Source organism: Tamandua tetradactyla, chromosome 1 (genome assembly GCF_023851605.1).
Source record: "Tamandua tetradactyla isolate mTamTet1 chromosome 1, mTamTet1.pri, whole genome shotgun sequence".
NCBI lineage: Eukaryota > Metazoa > Chordata > Mammalia > Pilosa > Myrmecophagidae > Tamandua > Tamandua tetradactyla.
Genome location: NC_135327.1, coordinates 220,100,731 through 220,122,388, shown reverse-complemented (window position 1 = coordinate 220,122,388; position 21,658 = coordinate 220,100,731). Strand labels below are relative to the sequence as shown.

General features: G+C 39.1%; 1 protein-coding gene and 1 long non-coding RNA gene across 12 annotated transcripts in view; one reads left to right on the top strand and one right to left on the bottom strand.

Moving 5' to 3' along the window:
• The window catches only part of ZNF438 (zinc finger protein 438), a 205,552-nt gene extending 200,718 nt beyond the window's left edge, over window positions 1–4,834 (bottom strand). For 9 of the 11 annotated variants that reach the window (XM_077152414.1, XM_077152380.1, XM_077152470.1 and 6 more), the window contains exon 1: window positions 4,723–4,811. The gene's annotated coding sequence lies outside the window, so the exon portion shown is untranslated. Of the gene's footprint in view, window positions 1–4,722 lie in introns of all 11 variants that reach the window. The other 2 variants (XM_077152397.1, XM_077152443.1) reach the window with 2 other exon arrangements.
• A 19-nt stretch (window positions 4,835–4,853) lies between these two features.
• Window positions 4,854–20,870, top strand: LOC143677042 (uncharacterized). The gene is made up of 4 exons (XR_013172359.1): window positions 4,854–4,999; window positions 9,643–9,722; window positions 11,454–11,573; window positions 20,546–20,870. It is a non-coding gene; the product is annotated as an uncharacterized LOC143677042 (long non-coding RNA).
• Window positions 20,871–21,658: the final 788 nt, after the last annotated feature.

Below are 21,658 nucleotides of genomic sequence, written 5' to 3'. Positions count from 1 at the left end.
TTTAATATGCAATTCTATTCTATACTATATAGGTGTATCTGATGTTCTTAGAGAAGTTAAATGAAATTGTGGAATTAAGAAACAGTAATCATTTCAACTCATTCATACTTAGGGAAATTACCATAACAAATTTAAAATGTTTGTGAATTCTGAAATGAGATGGCATATCTCTACACTTATATTTGTGGAAGGCTCCTGTTTCCAGGAATGGTGGACTTGGTTATCCAAATCAACTCTTTCACAGAAAGCTAAAAAAGCTGAACAAGATATAATTGTCATACTGTTAAGAAAAACACTCTGTGATTCACCACAAAAAATACACCATGGTGCAACTAAAGGTAATTTTTTTTTGGGGGGGGGGGGTGCATGGGCCAGGAATTGAACCCATTCTCTGCATGGCAGGCATGCATTCTACAAGTGAACCACCCATACACCCCCAATTATACACAACCTCTTAACGATTCAAATTTGAAACAGTTATATTAGAAAGTAAGGTTTTAGCATGCCTGTAAAGAGATTTCTAGACACAAGACAACTTTTTTGCATATGTAATTCTAGTCTCTAAATTCTAAAATGTTCCAGCTATAAAAGATGCAAATTATAATCTCACTTTTGACATATAACACCAGATCCCCTTTCTACAGCAGACATCTATATATACATATATCTGCAAAGAAACTCAAATTTAATCCAGTACGTGGAACTTTGGCATCATACATGTAAGCCAAATGAGAAACTGCCCATATTTTTCACACAGCCCCTCCATTACCCTCTATTATGCAAGCTGCAACATTTCCAGCCAACTCCCTTATTTCAATAGTGAGGTCTGTCAACACTGAGGTAATAGAACTGGAAAAATTCATCACTCTGCAATGATATTCAAATATCAGAATTTATTTCATTTGGTAAAAATTACATCATTGCCAAATAAAACTAATGCAAATACACTAAAATACGCAGGGTATCAAGTAATTCTTTTGTAGAAAAGGATCCTTGGGGTGCCTCAAATTCATTCTACAATTGCTTAAGCATTCCATTGCTTCTTTGACCTGTTTGAGCCCTACTCCTCAGGCATGGAGGTGGGAGGACAAAGAGCCCAAGGAACTAATCAGCCTGCATTTCTGCAATTAATCTACTCTAGTTTTATTCCTGCAGGTTTTTCTTTATACTCTTCTCCTGGGGAGGTGGGGGGGAAGGTATTGCAATAGTTTATTTATCTCTCAACTCCTAAAGCCAAAACTAACATCTGGCATATAAAGTCATCCCTAACATCTAATACACAGTAGGCACTGGGTTAGGGACCAGAGATAGAGCAGTGGAAGAGACAGGCAGTAACCACGCCATCATGAAACCCACACCTGGGCTGGTGGAAGATACTGGCGTCAAGTAACGAAAGGCCAGTTAGCACAACCCCAGGCCCTGTGCTCTTCTCTCCCACTGTCAACCAAGGCACAGATGAGGAACAAAAGCAGGCTTTCCTTCAGAAACATAAATGTGAATCTCCAACTCTGATCATAATGCCGAGTTCCATATTCATATATCCAACTGCCTACTCAACATGTCTTATCCGGAGGCAGTTACAGTAATTAACTCCAGGGCTGAAGACAGATAGCTTGCACTTGAATACCAGCTCCATCACCCACAAGCTAGGTGGCTTTGGGCAAGTCACTTTTAACCTTTCTGTGCCTCCATTTTTTCATCTGTAAAACAGGAACAGTAATTGTCCCTAGCACATTGCACTAGGCTGAATAGTGTTCCCCCAAATTCATGTGCACCCAGAACCTCAGACTGTGATCTTATAGGGTCTTCGTGGATGGAATCAAGTTAAAATGAGGTCATATGGGATTACAGTGGGCCCCAAATCCAACTAAAGGTGGCCTTATAACAGAATTGTGGACCCAGGCAGAGACACACAGGGAAAAGACCACGTGAAGATGCAGGCAGAGACTACAGTCAGATGTCACAAACCAAGGAGTGCTGGCCACCACCAGAAATTAGGAGAGAGACACGGACCACATCTTCCTCCAGAGCATTCACAAAGAAACAATCCTGCCAAAGCCTTCAATTCAGACTTACAGCCTCCAGAACAACGAGAATAACTTCTTCTTGTTCTAAGCCACCTAGTTTGTAGTAGCAGCCCTGGGAAATGAAAACACACATAGAACTATAAAAAGGATTAAATGAACCAATGTTTGTAAAAGTGCAGAGAACCATGCCTGGAACACAGTTTACACTTCTTCCAGTACTAGTACTATTATGACTGTGTCTACCTGGCATCCAAAACTTAACAAGTTCAAACAGAACTTGTGATGTGCCTCCCAAACCCTGTCCTCCCATCTCAGTAAACAGCACCCCCATTCTCCTATTTGTTCCAGCTGGAACTAAGAAGTCATCATTTCTTCCTCTCATAGTCCACATTAGCAAGCCCTGCCAGCTCTATCTTCAACCTTTAAGATGGCATCAACCACTTATCACCTCCACAGCTACCTTCCCTAGCCCAAGGCACTATCTTCTCCCTTCCTGTAGAAAACCTGTTATCTTCCCATTTCCACAACCTCCACTCCATGACCCAACAGTAAATTCTCCATCCAAAAGAACTCAAGTCAGATGCCACTGTCTTGATTCAAACCTTCCAGTGATTTGCTACCACACTTAGAATAGAATCTGAACAATCGCCACAGCCTACGAGGTCCCTTGTGGCCTAGCCGGTACTGGCCCTCCGGCACAATCTTCCACCCTTCCTCGCAGTTCTCTCAACACCTCCTGCGGCACCAGGACCACCTCAGGCTACCACTTCACATCACTGTTCCTTGCTGCTCCTGCTGTATCAAACTACAGTCGAGTCATGTGGTGAAGTCAGATTGTTCAAATTCAAATACTGTCTCTACTACATTTCAGCGATGGAACCTGCAACAAATCCTTAATCTTTCTATCCATTGATTCCTCACCTATGAAAATGGAGGCATTAGTACTAACCTCATAAGGTGTTATAAAGAAAATGCAATTTAGTCTTTAGAACAGAGCCTCACATTAGATCTACATTAGTCTTTACTATTATTATTTCTCCCGCCTGAAATGCTCTCACTCCAGATACTTGCTTTTTCCCTCATTTCAACCCACTCAGGCTGTCACCTCTTCACAGTGGCTGTCTCTGACATTTTCTAAAACAATATGCCCTGTTCCCACTGTCATTCTCTTCTTTTACTTCACTGCACTGGGAAACTGTATTATATACTTATTTTCTTCTTGTTGTCTATTTCCCCCCTTGAAATATGAGCTTCATTATATTGAAGATTTTGTTTTCTTTGCTACTTTTCTTTCTACACCTCTTGTCCAGCCAGAGGAACCAATGCAAATCATCCAAAAGCCTTTCATTTTCACACTCTCTCTCACCCTTGCAAAATCAACAGCAGATATGACTATTATCTCCCACTTTAGATAAGAAAAACAAAGTTCCAAATCTGGGGGGCTTGGCTTTAGAAATAAAGCTAGAGATAGCTTTAGTTACTAATACCTAAACTAACTTGAGTTACTAGAAATAAAGCTAGTAACTAAGAGAACTGAAATAATAACCCCTTTTCTGAATCCAAGGCTTGTACAAGGATGGTAAGCTATTACGCCTTTGAACTGGCTTTACAGGAAAGTGTTCTCCATCTCCTGTATAAATACACCCTGAGGTAGTCACAATATTCTTCCCTTCAAAACTCCTGGCAAATACTTGTCCCAGAGTCTGAGAACTACTACGTATACTACTAATTCATCAGTCAATGTACTATCCCGAGGTTGCCAAAAGATTCAATTCCTCAGATGTGATTAAATATTCCAAACGAACACAATCTAGACTTCCTAAATCTCACAAGTGCATCTTTGTTGAGCATAATATCCTAGTTTGAGCAAACTAAAAGCTTTCTCTGCAAAATGCAGACAAGAGGGCACAACTGCCAAGAACGCTGATACATCGCTACCAGTTATTTCTTGATCCCTGTTCCACCGAGTTGAGTGACAACAGTTCAGACTGCGCATCAGGCTCAGGTGTTCATGACCTGATCTGATGGGAGAGGGCAAAATCGTGAAAGACTCCTACCTACCAGACCTTTGTCAAATGACCGACCACTGGCCACCACATTCCCCAGAATAACGGACTGTCTTTATAAACTTTCTCCTAGCAAGTTTATAAGCTGGCATCTCATACATAACGTTCCCGGAACTGTGCGAACAAGGAGCAAGGCCAGCGAAAACTTTACCTGTACTTTACATAAATAGAACCTGCCCCCCTTTTTTTTTAACTTGTCTTCAGCGACGTGAATGCTTGCGGGACCCCAAGACGAGGCCTGGATACAGAATTTCTAGCCCACGAAGGAGCAGCCCATCCCAGACTTAGCATGTCCTGCCCCAGGGCTGAGAGGGCGAAGAAAAATAATCCACGTTCCTTGTCAAGGGAGAAAACGAGCCTGCCCCACCTGCACTCCTAAAACCTGTCACAGTCCCTTGGGCGCAGGTGCAGCCCCCGCCCCGAGGGGCGCGGCATCTCCTCCCCGCACCCCGGCTCCCTCCCACCCCGGGGGCGTACTCCTGCACAGGTGGGCACCTGCCCCTTGGCAGCCCGCGGCTGTGCCCCTGATCGCCCTACGTTCCAAGGCCCCCCCAGCCGGGCGTCAGGACCACACGCAGCCCAGCGAGCCCCGCAGAGCCGACGAGCTGCTGGAACACACGGAAACTTACAGGGCTCCTACTGCACGCGCGACGCGGCGGGGTGACGTCACCGGACCCGACGTTCGGGAGGTCAGGGCGCGGAGCTCTCGGCCCGTCGCCCCGCCCCCCTGCATCTTGGCCCTGGCCCCGCCCCCGCCACGAGACCTAGGCGCAGGCGCAGATGGTCGGCTCGAAGCGTGTGGCCAGGGGCGTGGGGTGGGGCCAATAACAGGAAGAGAGGACTACTCCCTCCCGCGGGGCGTATAGCAAACAAGGTGTCACCCAAGACACTAGAGTAGAAAGCCAGGTTGGTGAGGCAGTTTTTCCACAGGCATTGTCTGCGTTTTCTCAAGCGTTCGTTAAAAGTTCTCTATATTGGAAATACAGTCATTTGTTCTCCGCTAGGCGCCTGTGGAACCTCAGGCCGGAAGAGTCAGCACTTCTAACAGCCTCACCCAGAACCCGCCCCGCTCTGATCCGGGCCCTCCGCACCCCGGCGGGGCCCGCCCCCAGCCCAGGCCCCGCCCCCTCGGGGGCCGCCCTTCCGGCTTCGGCCCTTGGTTCCCGCGGGAGCCGTCCTGCCCCGCCCAGGCTCGGCCCCGCCCCCTGGGGATCCGCCCTTCCGGCTCCGGCGGGTGGTTCTCGCGGTTCCGGCTCCCTGTTCCGCCTCTGTCGTTTTCCTTCGAGGGTGAATCCGCTCCTTTTCCTACTTTTTCCCGTTTCAGCTTGGTGAAGCTGAATTTACAGACCACCGTTCACCTCAATTAAATTTAAGAAGCGGCGGTCTGTACTAATGTGTACAATTCCAGCCCCTCCACCACGTGCCTGAGCCTTCACGCCCTTACAGTGGACGAGTTCTGGCTCAGCTGATGACTCGGTGGAAGAAAAAACCGAAAGAACTGACGAGAAGATACTAACTGATTTTTTTATGGCTTAAGGGATTCTTATAGTACTTGTATAAGTAGAAAATATATAAACGATATAGTAAAAAGGTGTGGCTCAGACAAATATTTCTTGGAAAAAGAAATTAAAAAATGGGAGAAAGTACTGAAAATAGCAAGGGATCGTTTTAAACACTTACTTGGAACCTCCACAAATAGTTGGGTCAGGTATGAGATTTGCCATGCAAAAAAAAGAAATCAGGTATTTCCTATGTAAATAAAACTTGAAAGGATGGTTCCTTTCTACAGTCATTGAAAATATTGTAGTATCATCATAGAAAAGAGTGATGACAGAGAATATTAGAGTCTTTAACTCTTGAGATCTGAATTGATTGAAAGTAAACAGGTAAATAATACTTAGGAAACATCTACTTAAAGTAGTTAGTTTTGAAAGATTTCTGATTTGGTTAACCATTTGTACATTTTATTTTCATAGCAACGAAATTTTAATTATCAAATCGTGTAAGAAATTTGTAAAGTGCATAATAATTTTAATAATAGTATGGATCTTGTTCTGTGGAGCAGAAGTATAGCAAATTTAGCACTTTAAAAGTTCAGTATATTTTTAAATTATCCATATTTGATTATTTCCTTGCAAAACAACAATTTTAAGAAACCTTTAAATAATTAATTTCATTTTTCACATGCTTATAAAATGTTTTATGCATACCATGTCCAAAAAGTGGCGAGGTTTTTTTAAAGTCAAACGACAGGTATACCATGGGAGGGTCCCACAGGTAAATGCCATTTGTCATTTTTTGGATAGGAAAATGGTTAGGAAGTGTACCCCAAATATAGTAAATGTATTTGTTAGAGAATGATTATACCTCTCAAAGATGGTTTCACAGAATACATTTTCCTTTTCATCTTTTTGTTCAGTTTTTTCTCTTGACATTCCAAATACTAAAAAAAAAAATTCTATATTTCTAGATGCAGTAAGCAGTAATGTGGTGAATATAAGATTGACAAGCAGAAAGGGTACACAAGCGGGGGGTGGGGTGGAGTCCTCAGGAAATGTCAAGTAGAAATTTGTAGGAAAATACGCAGATTTAGCCAAGTTCTGTGACAAACTGGAATTCGATCTAGGTGGATGATTTGAAGCAAGTGCCAAATTTGAATTGATATTAGAGAGAGTAACTGTAAGAGAAACTGCTTTCTTTAAGAAAATGAAACCCAAACCCTCAAAGTTTTGCGCTGGAATGACTAAGGACGTCTACTCTGGCCCTTAGGGTTTCGGTGTCCTCTTGGAGTTCTTTCCCTTTGGTAAACTGGAAGCTTCCAGAGCCCACTACTTCAATCCCCATATCTTTTCCTTCATCCTACTTAGCACCACTGAGAAAGGCTATAAAAAAGAAGGAAATATAATGGCTAATATTTAATGAGTGTTTACTTATTAAAAGCACTGCTTTATCTCATTTAATCCTTGAATGGCTGAGGTAGGAACCCTTATTATCCCCATTTTACACATAAGCACCTTTTATCACAGAGACAGGGTCAGTTCCCCAATGTCACACAGCTGCTGAGTAACAGAACTAAGATTTGAACCCATACTCCAGAACCCACAGTCATAACCATGATCTCTGTAAGTTTCCTATAGCAAAGAACAAATAAATCAAGAAATAGGGAGACTTAGAAAATCCAAGATATCTACATTTTAGCTCTGAAAGACTGACCAAAATGTATGGACATCTTCATAATTTCCAAGCCTGTGTCTGTGCAGATGCTTCTATTTCATTTTTTAAAGTGTTCCTCATGACCCACTAAATCGATTTTGTGACCCATTAATGGATTGCCTGAAAAACACTAATCAGGATCAAAAATATGAAAATGTATCACATGAATTAAGGCTAATTTTTCCCAAAACTCAAATTTAGGGAAACTGGTGTTTCAGTAATCTGTATTTTTGATTGAATTGCTATTATGGACTTTAAAAAGTTTGAAAAACACCGTTATAACTGCCTCTTGCCTGACTCCTGAAAACTCCTATTGTGGCTAGCCCTGGCCTGACTCCTATGTGTCTTTCAACCTTCAAGACCAGGACGTAAGAGTAGACAAAATCCCACTCTGCAACCCCCATGCAGCTTCCCCTCCCTCTGAGATCCAATGTGAGGTCTGAGAGATGTCTTCCCAGATGATTGCCACAGCAACTGGGTCTCCCCCACATCCAGAAAGGCTCTGATCTCCAGCACAAACCCAATAACATAGTAATCACTTGTGTAATGAGCATCCATACAAGAGTTAGACAGATGAGTATCAGGAGGTGGTTCTGACACAAATAGAGAGCTCTCTAGAAGACCTGTCAGCGATTGGCGAACTCTAGAGGGATGTATATTTAATAATCCAGCAATTTTACACATCTGCTGTTTCACAGTTCATACAGTGCTGCTCATCTCATTTTTTCACTTCTCTTTCTCCCCATCCTACTTCACAGGTACTTTCTCTGGGAAGCTTCCCTAAGCTGCCTTTGCTCTGCATTCACAGCATCCGTGATTTCCTGTCACCGTACTTATCTCATTTTGAAAATTATTTTCATTGCCTCACATATTAGACCATAAGCTCCGTAAGAGTAGAAACAATGCTGATTCTGTTCCACCTCAGATCCTTTTCGTGTCAGCTAAATATGGGTGGAGGATTGAATGCCTGAATAAACTAAAATTCGAAGACTGGTTAGGTTTCTTACTCAGGATGCTAGTTGGCTTCTACAATGAGGCCACTGTGTCCATAGAAATAATACAGAGAAGAAAATTTCTCTAGATGGGAAAACATTTTGAATGACCACAACACTTGGCATATCATAGCAAAGGCACTGAACCTGGCTAAACTCTGCCATTCACTGAATACTTTTGTGCAAGTCCAGTAGCATCTCCAACCCTCAAAGGGCCTTAGACTCACTAAATATTATTTGTAGTGAACATCCTAATAGGACATTACCCACTCTGGGTAACTCTGGGAAGTCAGGGCAGGCCACCTGGAGCCTTATTTGAATGCAGTCCCCTGAAAGGAACTGACAGGCACTGGGGGATAGCTATTAATTCTCTTAGACAAAGGATGCTGAACAAAGCCCCTCCCCCCCAATGCCACAACAAGAGGGGAGGGAAGGAGGAGGGAAATAGGAAAGACAAGTAACTTGTGGTCTTGCTCTAAAGAGCCCAGTTCAAGTTTGAATACAGGGCCTGTACATGCTTTGGAGTATAAAAATAAAAGAATCTGGCTGCCTTTGTGGGCATGTTGGGATGGGGGGTGGGAGAGAGGGGAGGAAGTTGTGGGATAAAGAAGAAGAGGGTTTTAAAATGATTTATAATACTTCAAGGAAAAAAAAAACCATCACCTACTGCAACACAGAACACAGTCAGAATTTTCCAGAAACCAGCCTTGGGCCTTTGCATATACTGTTCTTCCTGCCTGGACTCTATTTTCTCCCTTAAGTGCTAGGAGAAGACCCACTCATTCTTCAAGTTCAAGTCCTATCATTAATTACCTCTGCTAATAATAGCCAACCTTTATCAAGCACTTACTGGGTCTAAGGCACTGCTGAGCACTCTATGAGAAATCTTGCTCTTCACAGCAACCCTATGGGGTAACTACTCTTCTCTCCTTATTTTACAGCTAAGGAAAAAAAGTGACTGAGTGACTTGCCCTAGATCATATGATTTAAATTAATCTGACTCTCCATTTTGCCAGGCCATCTCTTCTTTCTGCTGCTTAACAGGAACTCCTCCTATAGGGTACAAATTATTTTCTAACATTTCAATATTCCTGAAATTAGAACGCATCTTAAAATTGAAGGCGTATTATAATTTACTTGATAGCATTCTTTTTTTCTTAGAGGTACCAAAAATAATTGTGTCTTATAATTGATGGCATCTTAGATTTAAGAACCTATGTGTATTGTTTTTTTTGTTTTTTTGTTTTTTTATTAATTAAAGAAAAAAAAGAAATTAACACAACATTTAGAAATCATTCCATTCTAATGTATATTGTTTTATACATATGTTCTCTTTCCTTTAAGCTATGAATTCTTTGAAGACCAAGACTGTGACTTACTCACCTTTGTGTCCTTAGCACCGAACAGATCCTGGCACATAAAAGGTGTCTGACAGTTGTTCTCGAATTCAGTGGAAGACAGAAAGTCGCCGCCGGATCCCAGCAGTGGACCCTAGAAGCTGACACTCATCATAGTGTCACCAAAACCCTCGTTGAGCCAAATGCCGGTAGCCTGGGGAAGCTAAGCTGCAGCTCCTCCAAGTTTTCTCAACTAAGTTCTGTGTGGCTCTGAAAGTCTGTGATCCTCTCCTTGGTCATTAATTCAGCATGTTGGATCCCTACTCAACAAATTGTCATTTATTATTTATCCTTTATATTGGGTTCAGGCATTTTTTAAAACAATGAAAGCAGTTGCTGCTTTCAAAGTCCAAATCAAAGTTTTAAAATCTGATATTGCAAACTAGAATCCAATTGTATTTAGACTTTAAATTGAAGCTCATACTCAGCAGCCTGGATTCAGCTCACTGGGAGGTGTTTGGTTTGTTCATCTGGTTTTTTTTTTTTTAAGATTTTGAAGTGAATATTAGAAGATGCATTTTTGAAGAATGCTTTTGGGGGCTTCTTTTGAAAAATCAGAAGCTCCGATGATAAGGGTCCCTGCTCCCTCAGGGGCACAGATCCTTGAGAGGCTGCAGATTCAGAGGGACAGATGTTCCCCATTTTCCCATGACCTCCAACTGGGGGGCATTTAACCTTCCTGCTTGGCTCCTGAAAGCACCTGAATTTATGATGGATCTTGAAATAAAGGGTTTTACCATTTAAGCCTCTGGCTTAGAAAGGATCATTAAACTTGCAAAATGAACAGTTTTGCCCAGAAATTCATGAATGCGCCATGTGAATTCATGATTTTCAATAGCTATATTTTCACCTCCAAATAGATTTTTCACAATTTTTATACCTAGCTTCTGGATAAAGAAACTTCTGTGCATTAAGCTGCTGCTCTTTTGGCAATTAAATGAAAGAGAAAAATAGTTTTTTAAAAGCTGAAGTATAAAATAGAAGATTAGGTTTAGCATGGTCCAGCATATTTAACTGTTTTATTGATTGCCCTTTGAGAATAAACACTCTAACTCAGCAGAGAATCATGGAAGTTCCTTTCCCGGGATCTTTCTCTTCTGTTGTCACAGAGCATGAAACGTATGGAAGAAGAGAGGTGAATGTTTAACTTTTGTATTCAAGTTTTACTTTATACCATAAATGATCATGATAATCACTTAAATGACTTTAAAAAATAAGTTTTGAAGCTATATAGAATGTGAATACTTCATTAACCTGTTACTTTGGTCTAGCCATACAGTAGGTACTACAATTGATATTCACCAGGATAAAATTTGACCTCAAGTGACACTGAAACCGTAGGGTAACAGGCTAACACAGGATTGACCTCAATTTCTTTCATATGTCAAATGTCTGGAGGTAGGTGGTCAAAGGCCAGCAGGTACACGGCTGTGTCAGGGACTCAGTTGCTTTCCATATATGCGTTTTTGCATTCCCAGGTCAGCTCATGGTCCAAGATGGCTGCCCAGCCTGCATAAGGGAGAAGGTCCAAAATATTCTGCAGCTTGAACTCCTTAAGTTCCACCATTTCCAGGAAGCTTTTCCTCAGCTAATTCAGAGACTGGAGAATAATTTCTCATCTAAATTCACTTAAGACTTTCTTGTACTAGATTTCCAAGATCTAAATGCACATAAATGTCTTTATATTACATATATCCTTAAGATGTATTGAGGTTATACTTAGTTTTAACATCTCCATCGTCCTCATTGCTTCTACAGCTGGAGCAACGATTGTCAACTGGGCCTTCACGTTAGAGTTTCTGACAAACTTTTGAAAGAAATCCAAATTTTCAGGTGATGCCACTGGGCCCAGACCCATACTTGGAGAATACAGCAAAGGTAAAAGAGGTACTGAATGGGGTTGGGGGTGAGGTCAGGTGGGGAGTGGCGTCCACACCCCATTCAAGACTCATCGTACCCGTGGCCCTAAGGGGTGGCAGGCCCTCCAATGGGGACATCCATCTGTGTTCTGGGGAAGCTGGGCGTCAGGAAGTCCCTCTAAGGATTCTGGGCAGACAGCCTGAGCCAAAACTTGACCCAGAAGGCATGGAGCTTTGTATCTGTGACTGGCCACACGGGCCACAGTCCAGAGACTTTTCTGCATTGCTCCTGAGTTTGTGCACCACCCGGAGGGAGGGCCTGGCAACCAGGAAAAAAACAAACAACAGCAAACAAACCACTACAATTGCATTTTCTGCCTCTCTAGTGGATAAGTGCTGAGTCGGGCTGTGTTTGATTTGAAAAATTAAAGAAATGTGATTGTGCTTGGGACTCAGGTGTCACAGAACATTATTATGGATACGACAAAAGCAGTGAAAATATCTCATATTTGCATAACACTTTATTTTCATATATACTATCTCAGGTTACGCCCATTATCTGAATTTAACTACAAAGCTAGCCATTAGAGCAAATCCACGGCAGAGAGGAATGGTAAGGTTGACACAAATCTAGGAGGACACCTAATGTACCCCAGGCATAGATGGTGAAACTCTTACTCAGAGAGATGTTTTGGCTCCTGACTATTTGTGGGGTGTGGAGGAATGAGGGAGGGTGGAGAAGGACGAGAGGGTTGCTGTTAGACTTCCAGTTTGAGTAAAACAGTAGATATTTGCCTACCTAGACATTTTACTTGTTATCAGCATTTTCTTGTTTGCAGAATCAAAAAATAGTTTTTACACTTTATATTTCTTATTCCTGAATTGGTACGTGTATTAGTTAGGGTTCTCTAGAGAAATGGAATCAACAGGGAACACTCACAAATACAATATTTATAAAAGTGTCTCATGTGACCGTGGGAACGCAGAGTCCAAAATCAGCAGGGCAGGCTGTGAAGCCGACGATTCCGATGGAGGGTCTGGACGAACTCCACAGGAGAGGCTCCCCAGCCAAACGAAGCAGGAATAGCCTGTCTCTTATGTATCCTCCTTAAAAGGCTTCCAGTGATCAGGTTAAGCGTTACTTATTGCAGAAGACATTCCCCTTTGGCTGATTACCAATGTAATCAGCTGTGGATGTAGCTGACATGATCATGATTTAATTCTATAAAATGTTCTCATCACAACAGACAGGCCAGCATTTGCCCAACCAGACAAACAGGTACCACCACTTGACCAAGTTGACACATGAGCATAACCATGACAGTACCTAATTAAATGGGCTCTGTTTCGGTTTGCTAACACTGCCAGAATGCAATATACCCTTTAAAAAAGGTATTAAGTATGTTACGAGTTTATAGTTCTAAGGCCAGAAAAATCTTCAAACTAAGGCATTCAAGAAAAGATAGCATGACTCAAGAAAGATCGATATCTCTCCCATGGGAAGACACATGGTTGGTATTTGCTGGTCTTTGTTGCAAGTTCCGTTGCTTCCAGCTTCTGATACCAGTAGTTCTGATACTAAGCATCTGTGGGCTTTCACTTCACTCCTCTGGGACACAACTCTGGGTTCTGGCTTGCTTAGCATCTCATGGGAACGTCTCCTGGGCTCGGCCCATGTCTAGGCATCTGCTCTCTCTGTTGGCAATCCAAGCATCTCCAGATATCCATATTTCTGTCAGCTCTGAAGCAGCGGTTCTCCAACTCTCTGTATCTGAGGTTTCTCCAAAATGTTTTCCCTTTTAAAGGTCTATAGTAAACTAATTAAGACCCACTTTGATGGGTGGAGTCACATCTCCATCTAATTGAAAGGCCAAACCCACAATTGGGTGTGTCACATCTGCACAGAAGTGTAAGCTAACCGAATGGTCACACCCACAACTGGTGTGTCACATCTCCATGGAAACAACCCAATCAAAGTTTTCCACCCAAAACAATAGATCTTGCCCCATAAGATTGGATCAGGATTAAAACATGGCTTTTTTGGGTTACATAATAGTTTCAAACTGGCACAGGCACTAACATTTTCACTTACTGAAAGAAATCCAGTTAAAGGGATGCCCATTGTATCCTAAATTGCTTTGGACTCTTCTTCATATATAATTTTTAAGGCTCTTATTCTCTTCTCTTTTTTTTTCTTTTGAATTTAAAATCTTATCCTTGTTACACCAAGTAGACCAGGTTTCTTAGTAAGGACTGTGTGACCAATTCACTAGTAGCTAAAGCAACTACAGTTGTCTAATTCCTATATCTTCCTCTCTTTCAATAAAACTGAACCATTTATAAAAAATAAAAGCAGAGTCTGGTGCACTGTCAGTACTCATTCGAAGAATGCATACTGATAGTTATAGCTAAGATTATTTTCTGGGAAGCGAGAACGTAAGGCAAGGCCCGTGATCTTCTAAGAGATGCTTGTTTATTTACTTATTTATTTTTGACATGGGCAGGCTGCAGGAATTGAACCTAGGTCTCCGGCATGGCAGGCAAGAATTCTGCCACTGAGCCACCGTTGCCCACCCTCATTTATTTTTAATAATTTGTTTTTAAGGTTTATTTACATAAGATAAAATTTATGAGTCATGAATGTACAATTCAAGGAGTTATAACAAATACATACAGCCATCTATCCACCATACAGCTATGACGTGGATTGTAAAATCTATCCGTCACTCAGAAAGTTCCTTCATGCCCCTACCTCAGCCTTTGGTATTCTTGATATTTTGCATTCATAGAAATAGAATCATACAGCTTTTGTGTCTGGCATTTTTTACTTAGCAAAAATATCTTTTAGATTCATCCCTGTTGTTGTGCATATCAGTATTAAACCTATGAGTGTATCTATTTCTGAACTCTATTCTGCGACTTGTTTTTTTTAATCTTTTTAATGATATCTTTTGAAGAGCAGATGTTTTTAAGTTTGATAGTCTGATTTATCAAGTTTTTCTTTTGTAGGCTATTCTTTTGGTGTTATATATTTTTAAAAAAAGTCTTTACTAAACACCAGGTCAAGATTTCAGCTGTTTTCTTCTGGAAGTTTTGTAGTTTTAAGTCTTATATTTGATTCTATGATCAATTTCAAGTTAATGTTTGCAAATGTGTGAGGAAAGGGTTGGGTCTAGTTTGCTAGCTGACAGAATGTGATATACCTGAAACAGAATGGCTTTTAAAAGGGGGAATTTATTAAAATTGCACATTTATAGTTTAAGACCATGAAAATGTCCCAATTAAAGCAAGTCTATAAAAATGTCCAAATTAAGGCACCAACAAGAAGCTACCTTCACTCAAGAAAGGCCAATGAAGTTTAGGGTCTCTCTCTCTGAACTGTAAAGGCACGTAATGAACATGGTGACGACTGCTAGCTTTCTCTCCAGGCCTCTTGCTTCATGAAGATCCCCCAGGGGCATTTGCCTTCTTCATCTCCCAAGGTTTCTGGCTATGTGGGCTCTCATGGTTCTCCTGGCTCTGTTATTCAGGCTTTTTGCCAAAAATGTCTCCTCTTTTAAAGGATTCCACTAAAGTAATCAAGACCCACCTGGAATGGATTGGAGTCACATCTCCCTCTAATCAAAGGTTAATACCCATGATCGGGTGAGTCACATCTCTGTGGAAATAATATAATCTAATCAGGTTTCCACAAAATGGATCAGAATTAAAATATGGCTTTTCTAGGGTATATAATCCTTTCAACCTGGCACAGCATCTAATTTCAATTTTTTTTAGCATATTGACATCCAGTTATTCCAGTATCATTGGTTTAAAAAACTACCCTTTTCTCTGTGATTGCCTTGGCACCTTTGTCAAAATTCATAGGGAAATTATATGTAAGGATTTATTTCTGGATTTTTAATTGTTTCTTTCATTTATATGCCTATCCTTTAACCAGTGTTACGCTGTGTTGATTGCAGCAGCTTTATAGTAAGTTTTGTAATTAGGTAATGTTGGTATTTGAATCATGTCCCCCACAAAATATACATTCAGGTCCCAACCCCCGGTCATGGGTGGGTGTGGATACGTAAATAAGAACAATGCCTTCCCTTGAAGACATTACTTCAGTCAAGGTGTGGCTAATAGAATTAGGGTGGGCTTTAATCTGGATTACTGGAGTCCTTTATAAGCAGAATGAAATTCGGACAGAGAGAAAGAGAAGCCATAGGGATTGGCCAGAAGCTAGAAAGTCAATGGAACCAGAAGAAAAAGGAGAAGATTTTTCCTTGTGCATTGCCATGTGACAGAAAAGTCAAGGAACCCCAAAGATTGCCAGCCAACCAAAAGATAGTGACCCTGGAAGAGAGCAAGCCTTCTAGCCTCTGAAACCATGAGCCAATAAATTCCTGTTGTTAAGCCAACCCATTTTATGGTATTTGTTTTAGCAGCTAGGAAATTAAAACAAGTAGTGTGTCTTCCTTCTTTGTTCTTTTTTGAAGATGTTTTGAATATTATAGGTCCTTTGCATTTCCGGGTAAAGTTAGGACCATCCTGTCAATTTCTTGTAAGTCTTGCTGGGATTTAGTAAAGACTGTGTTGAATTTAAAGATCAGTTTGGGGAGAATTGCCATCTTAATAATTTTCACTCTTCCAATTCATGAACATGAACTGTATCTCCATTTCTTTAGGTCTTCTTTAATTTCCCTGAAAATGTTGTATAATTTTCGGGATACAAGTCTTACACATTTTTGTTAAATTTATTCCCACAAATTTTATTCTATTTTATGGTATTGTGAATGGGATTTATTTCTTAATTCATTTTTTAATTTCTTGTTCCTATTATATAGAAATATATTTAATGTTATATATTGGTCTTACTTTCCTCAACCTTGCTAAACTTATTTATTAGTTCTAGGAGCTATTTTATAGACTCATGAAGCTTTTCAGGATCATGTCATCTGAAATAAAAACAGTCTTGCTTCTTCCTTTCTAATCTGTATGTCTTTATTTTGCTTTCTTTTGCCTTAATGCACTAGCTAGAATCTCCAATATAATGTCAAATAGAAGTGGTATGAAAAGGTTTACTTGTATTTCTCCTGATATGGGAGAAACTGTTCAATAATTCACCATTAAATATGATGTTCACTGTAGGTTTTTATTAGATACCCTATATCATTTGAGGAAGTTCCCTTCCATTCCTAATTTTTTGAGAGTTTGTCATGAATAGATACTGGTTTTTGCCAAATGCTTTTTCTGTGTCTATTGAGATGAATATGTAGGGTTTTCCTTGGCTCTATTAATATGGTATATTACATTAATTTATTTTCATACAGTAAGCCATTGTTACAATCCTGTGATAAATATGACGTGGCTGTGATCATCCCACTATGATTGTGAAATTGTCAGTTTCTCCTTTAGTTCTGTCAGATTATACTTCATGTATTTGATACTCTGTTATTAGTCATATATGTAATTATAATCGGTATTCTTTTCTGATTTTTTTTATCATTAGCTGTCTTTTTTATCAAAGATACCAAAAGACAGTTTATCATTATAAACTGTCTTTTGGTATCTTTAGTAATACTGTTAGTTTTGAAGTCTGAGATTTCTGACATTTATATTGTCACTGAAGTTTTCTTTAGATTACTCTTTGCATGGTAAATATTTTCTAGCCTTTATTTTCAGAGTATGTTCATCTTTACATTTAAAGTGCATCTTGATAGACAGCATATATTTTGTTCTTGAGGTTTTTTTATGCAGTCTCACAATAACCAACTTTTTATTGGGATGTTTAGTCTATTTACATTTAATGAAATTACTGATATCATTATATTTCAGTAAGTTTAGCTCAATACTGTGCTACAAGGTTTTCTCTAATTAGTCACAAGTCTTAAGATAAGAGACTATATATGTATGTACAAAAGTGTATGTGTATGTATGTGTGTGTATAGTTACCATTTCTTGTGCTCTTCATTTCTTCTATAGATCTGAGTTGCTGTCTCATATCAAGTTCTAGGTTAAGAAACTTCCTTTAGCATTTGTTTTATTATACATCTGCTGATGATGATAATGAGAATTCTCTCAGTTTATGGTTATCTGAGAATGCCTTTGTCTTTCATTTTGAAGGATATATTGCTGAAGTCAGAATTCTTGGTAGACATTTTGTTCCTTTAATATTCTTTATATTTTGTTCTGACTTCTCCTGACTTCCATGAATTATGTCAGGCAGACAACTCTTTGTTATATCACCATTCCCCTAAATGTAATGTTCATTTTCTCTCTGGCTTCTTTCAAGATTTTCTCTTAATCTTTGGCTTTAGGCTCAACTCTGGTGAGTATAGGAGAGCATTTCTTGGTGTTTTTCTTGCTTGAGGATGATTAAGCGTCTTAGATCTGTAAATTACTGTTTCCCACCAAATTGGGGCAGGGAGGTTTTCAGCCATGATTTCTTCAACTATTTCTCTTTCTTCTTTCTTTCCTCTCCCTCTGTAATACTAATTACATATATGTTCGACCCCTTAATAATAGTTTTCCACAGGTTTCTGAGTTTCTGTTCCTTTTTCATCAATATTGTTTTTCTTTTGTCCTTCAGATTTGGTTCATTTCTGTCAGTCTATCTTCGAGTTTGCTGATGTTTTTTGCCATCTTCAACCTGCTGTTGAGTGATTCCAGTGAAATGTTTACTTCAATATTTGTACTTTTTGGCTCTATCACTGTTATGTTAAAAATAATTTCCATTTCTCTGTTGAGATTGCCTACCTGTTCATTCATTTATATCATGTTTCCTTCAGTTTTTAAAAGTTATTTTCCTTTGATTCTTTGAATATATTTATAATAGCATCTTTGAATTTTTTTGTCTGCTAATTCCAACAGCTGGGCCTATTTAGAGACGGTTTCTATTTATTGCCTTTTTTTCTTGAAAATGAGCAATACTTTCCTGTTTCATTGCATATCTAATGATTTTTGGTTGACAATTAGACGTTAAAGATAATAAGTTGTAGTGACTCCAGATTTTGTTATCTTCTTCCAAATATAGGCAGTTAAACTGTTTTTCTTCCTTTGGCCTATGTAGACTTTATAGTTAAGTTTCGGGTTAACTTCAGTTACTTTCGGATTTAAACAACAATTACACAATTACAGAATCACTTTAGTTGCACAATCAAAGGCAAAGTACAGACGTTTCCTTAAAAGTCTATCTTTATATTAATATTGGTATAGTTTATACCTTTATTTAATCTCTTACTGTTTCTAACTTTGTCCATTTTCACAAAGTTCCATCTGATCTCCTTCTAGCCAATCTTTTCTTACACCCATCATTCCTACTATGGCCAGGTTTAGGCTTAAAAAATATCAACAAAATAAAAAATATGAAACCCCTGTAGGGTTCTGTGGTGCTTTGCTCAGATCTCTTTTCAAGATGGAGACACTCATTCCAGCTGCTGGAAGTGTTGGTTGATGGCTCACAGCTGTGTTCCTCTCCTGGAGGAATCTGCCTTGCCCTAGGTTACTCTTCCTCTGTAGGATTGACCCACATCCACTGACTTCTCATTGTGAATATGAAGGTCTAGCCCCTGGTCTCACGGTGGGACTACTTTGAATGACCACTGTAGCACCAGAGCTCTCCATGAGGGCAGCTGCAGAGTATGAGGCAACTGCCTCATAGCCCGACTTCCCCTTTCCCATGCTTGCTTTCCTTTACTCCCTTATAACTGTTGCTCCCCCAAAGTACTCCCCACATAAACTGCTGCATGCAAATCTCAGAGTTTCAGAGACTGTTTCTTAAGAAGTCTAACTTAAGGACATCCTAAAGCTGATTATGTCATTTCTCTGCTTAAAATCCTTAGCCTACGGACAAAGGATTAACTCCTTAATTTGACATGCAAGGGATTTCATAGGCTGGCTCCAGTCCAATTCTCTCTCTTCAGCTTCTGCTGTCACCACTGACTGTCATCCAGGCATCCTCATATATCTATATCCCCAAACCCCCAATACCCATTTCTTTATATACTTTCAAGAATAAATTTCCCACCTTCTGCCAATCCTTCTGTTCTTCCTTAAAGTCTTGGCTTGGATGTCACCTCCTCTGTGAAGTCTTCTCATTTCCCCCCCGAAAGTGCATGCAACTCTTTATATAAGAATATATTATTTAATATTGCAATTGATTTGTTCATATATATGACCCTCTACTAAATTGCAAGCTTCTCTAGGCAGGGGCTGTATCCTGGGCCCTTAGTGCAATTTTCAGTGCATTATAGAGTCTCAGTAAAGTTGTGATGAATGAATGAAGAAATGCTAAGATAAGTTGGACACTCTAAAAAAAATATTGAACATTTTTGGAATAAATTTAGAAATTTATCCTACACTTGATTCCTGGTATCTTATATCTAGAGTACCATTTATCTACTTTAACATAATCTGTATTTTTTAAAGAATCCCTTTTGAATTCCAGAGTACCATGTCAAAGAACAACAAATCTAGGCATATACCTCAAGATGAAATGAAATCTAAATGCAGACCTTTAAAGCTAGTTCTGTTTATAAAAAAGAGGGAGTGTGGAAGTAAAAACTTCTGTGAGTTCAGGGAAAAAAATAGAGACCGAGAGAGAAAACTGATTAAATTAGATTGGCTGGTACGAGACTGGAAATTTTCTTCCTGTTCCCAAGAGGCTTATTTTTTATCTTTCTTTTTCACACTGTAAAGTGTCAAATTGAATTGCAAAGTTAATTCTTATCACTAAGGAAGGGATTCTAAATGTATTAATTAAGGATTACTGGGCATTTAAATTTTATTCATGAGAATGAAAACTTTTTAATTAAATATTTACTTGTTCACATTTACATATTTACATTATTAGAGAATATTATAATTTAACATCAGTACTTTAGAGTCTATTTTCTAGAAATGTCTATGACTATTTTAAAATAAGACCTGTTCCTATTGATATATTTGATTTTATGAATTATGATGCTGGAGTTCCCTTGAGAAATTATGTTTCTTTTTTCTTCACAGATGAAGTCCTTGACAAGACAAGATCTTATCTTGTAGGAAACCAGGAATTCATCGTGGAAGAGAATGATTTGGATTTCACTCTGGTGAACCATGAAGAATCTTCTGAATTCTTTACTATCCCTTTCAGTGATTTATGTTGTGCATGAAAATAATCTTTAGCATTTTTTCAAAACATATGAACCTATCTTTATAGAAATTGAACAGTTGTTCTACAAGATAATCTAAGGTAAAGAAAAGCAAAAATATTACTTTGGAAATAAGGTAAAAATGATAAAAATATTATGTCTCTCATTAAAAATCCAGGTATTTGGTGGTTATATCAACATATTTTAAACATTTAAGCATTCATTGAAAAAATTAGGATTAACTTATAAACAAATGTTGAGAAGAATACAAATTCTAAATTATGAAAATATAATCTGAAAATAAAATTATAATGCAAATTGAAATTAAGAATATATTTCTTTTACAAATTTACTTTGTCTTTTTTTGTTTTATTTGGGCTTTGCTAGTTTTTCTCAGTAAATGAGCTACTCTAATTCACAGATCATATTTTTTAAGAAATAACTTCTTAGGAAGGAAACAACATTGAAAGTAGTTATGGTTCTTCAAGCAAAACTAAATTATAGTTCTTCAAATGGCACCAATAATCAGAGGGGTTTTTTTTCTATATTAAATCATGGGTTTTCATTAACAAAATAAAAGCTGTATCCTTTTATATATGGACATTGAAAATATGCCTGTAGAAGCACCTAGTGTCTTTGTCACCTTGATGAACAAAGTTTATTATTAACAATGGTGTAATTGAGCCATGGGGAGAGTCTGGAATTCTGTCTCTGCTAGGATTTAGAGGCTGCCAGTGGGAAGCAGCTGTTTTAAATCTAAGAGGACAGGAGTGAGTTAGTGACATTTTGTGAGAAATAAATGAGCCCTCAGCACACACCAATTGCAGGTATTTCAGAAAATTGATGGACAGTCTTCTTTGAGCAAGAAAGTAAGAGAGTTTTCTTTCTTTCCAAAAAGAAAAGAGACATTTGACAATGTTTCTTCATTATTCTATTTTCATCTTTTTTTGCCATTCAGGATCATCTCCTGATTTCAGTAGTTCTCCTG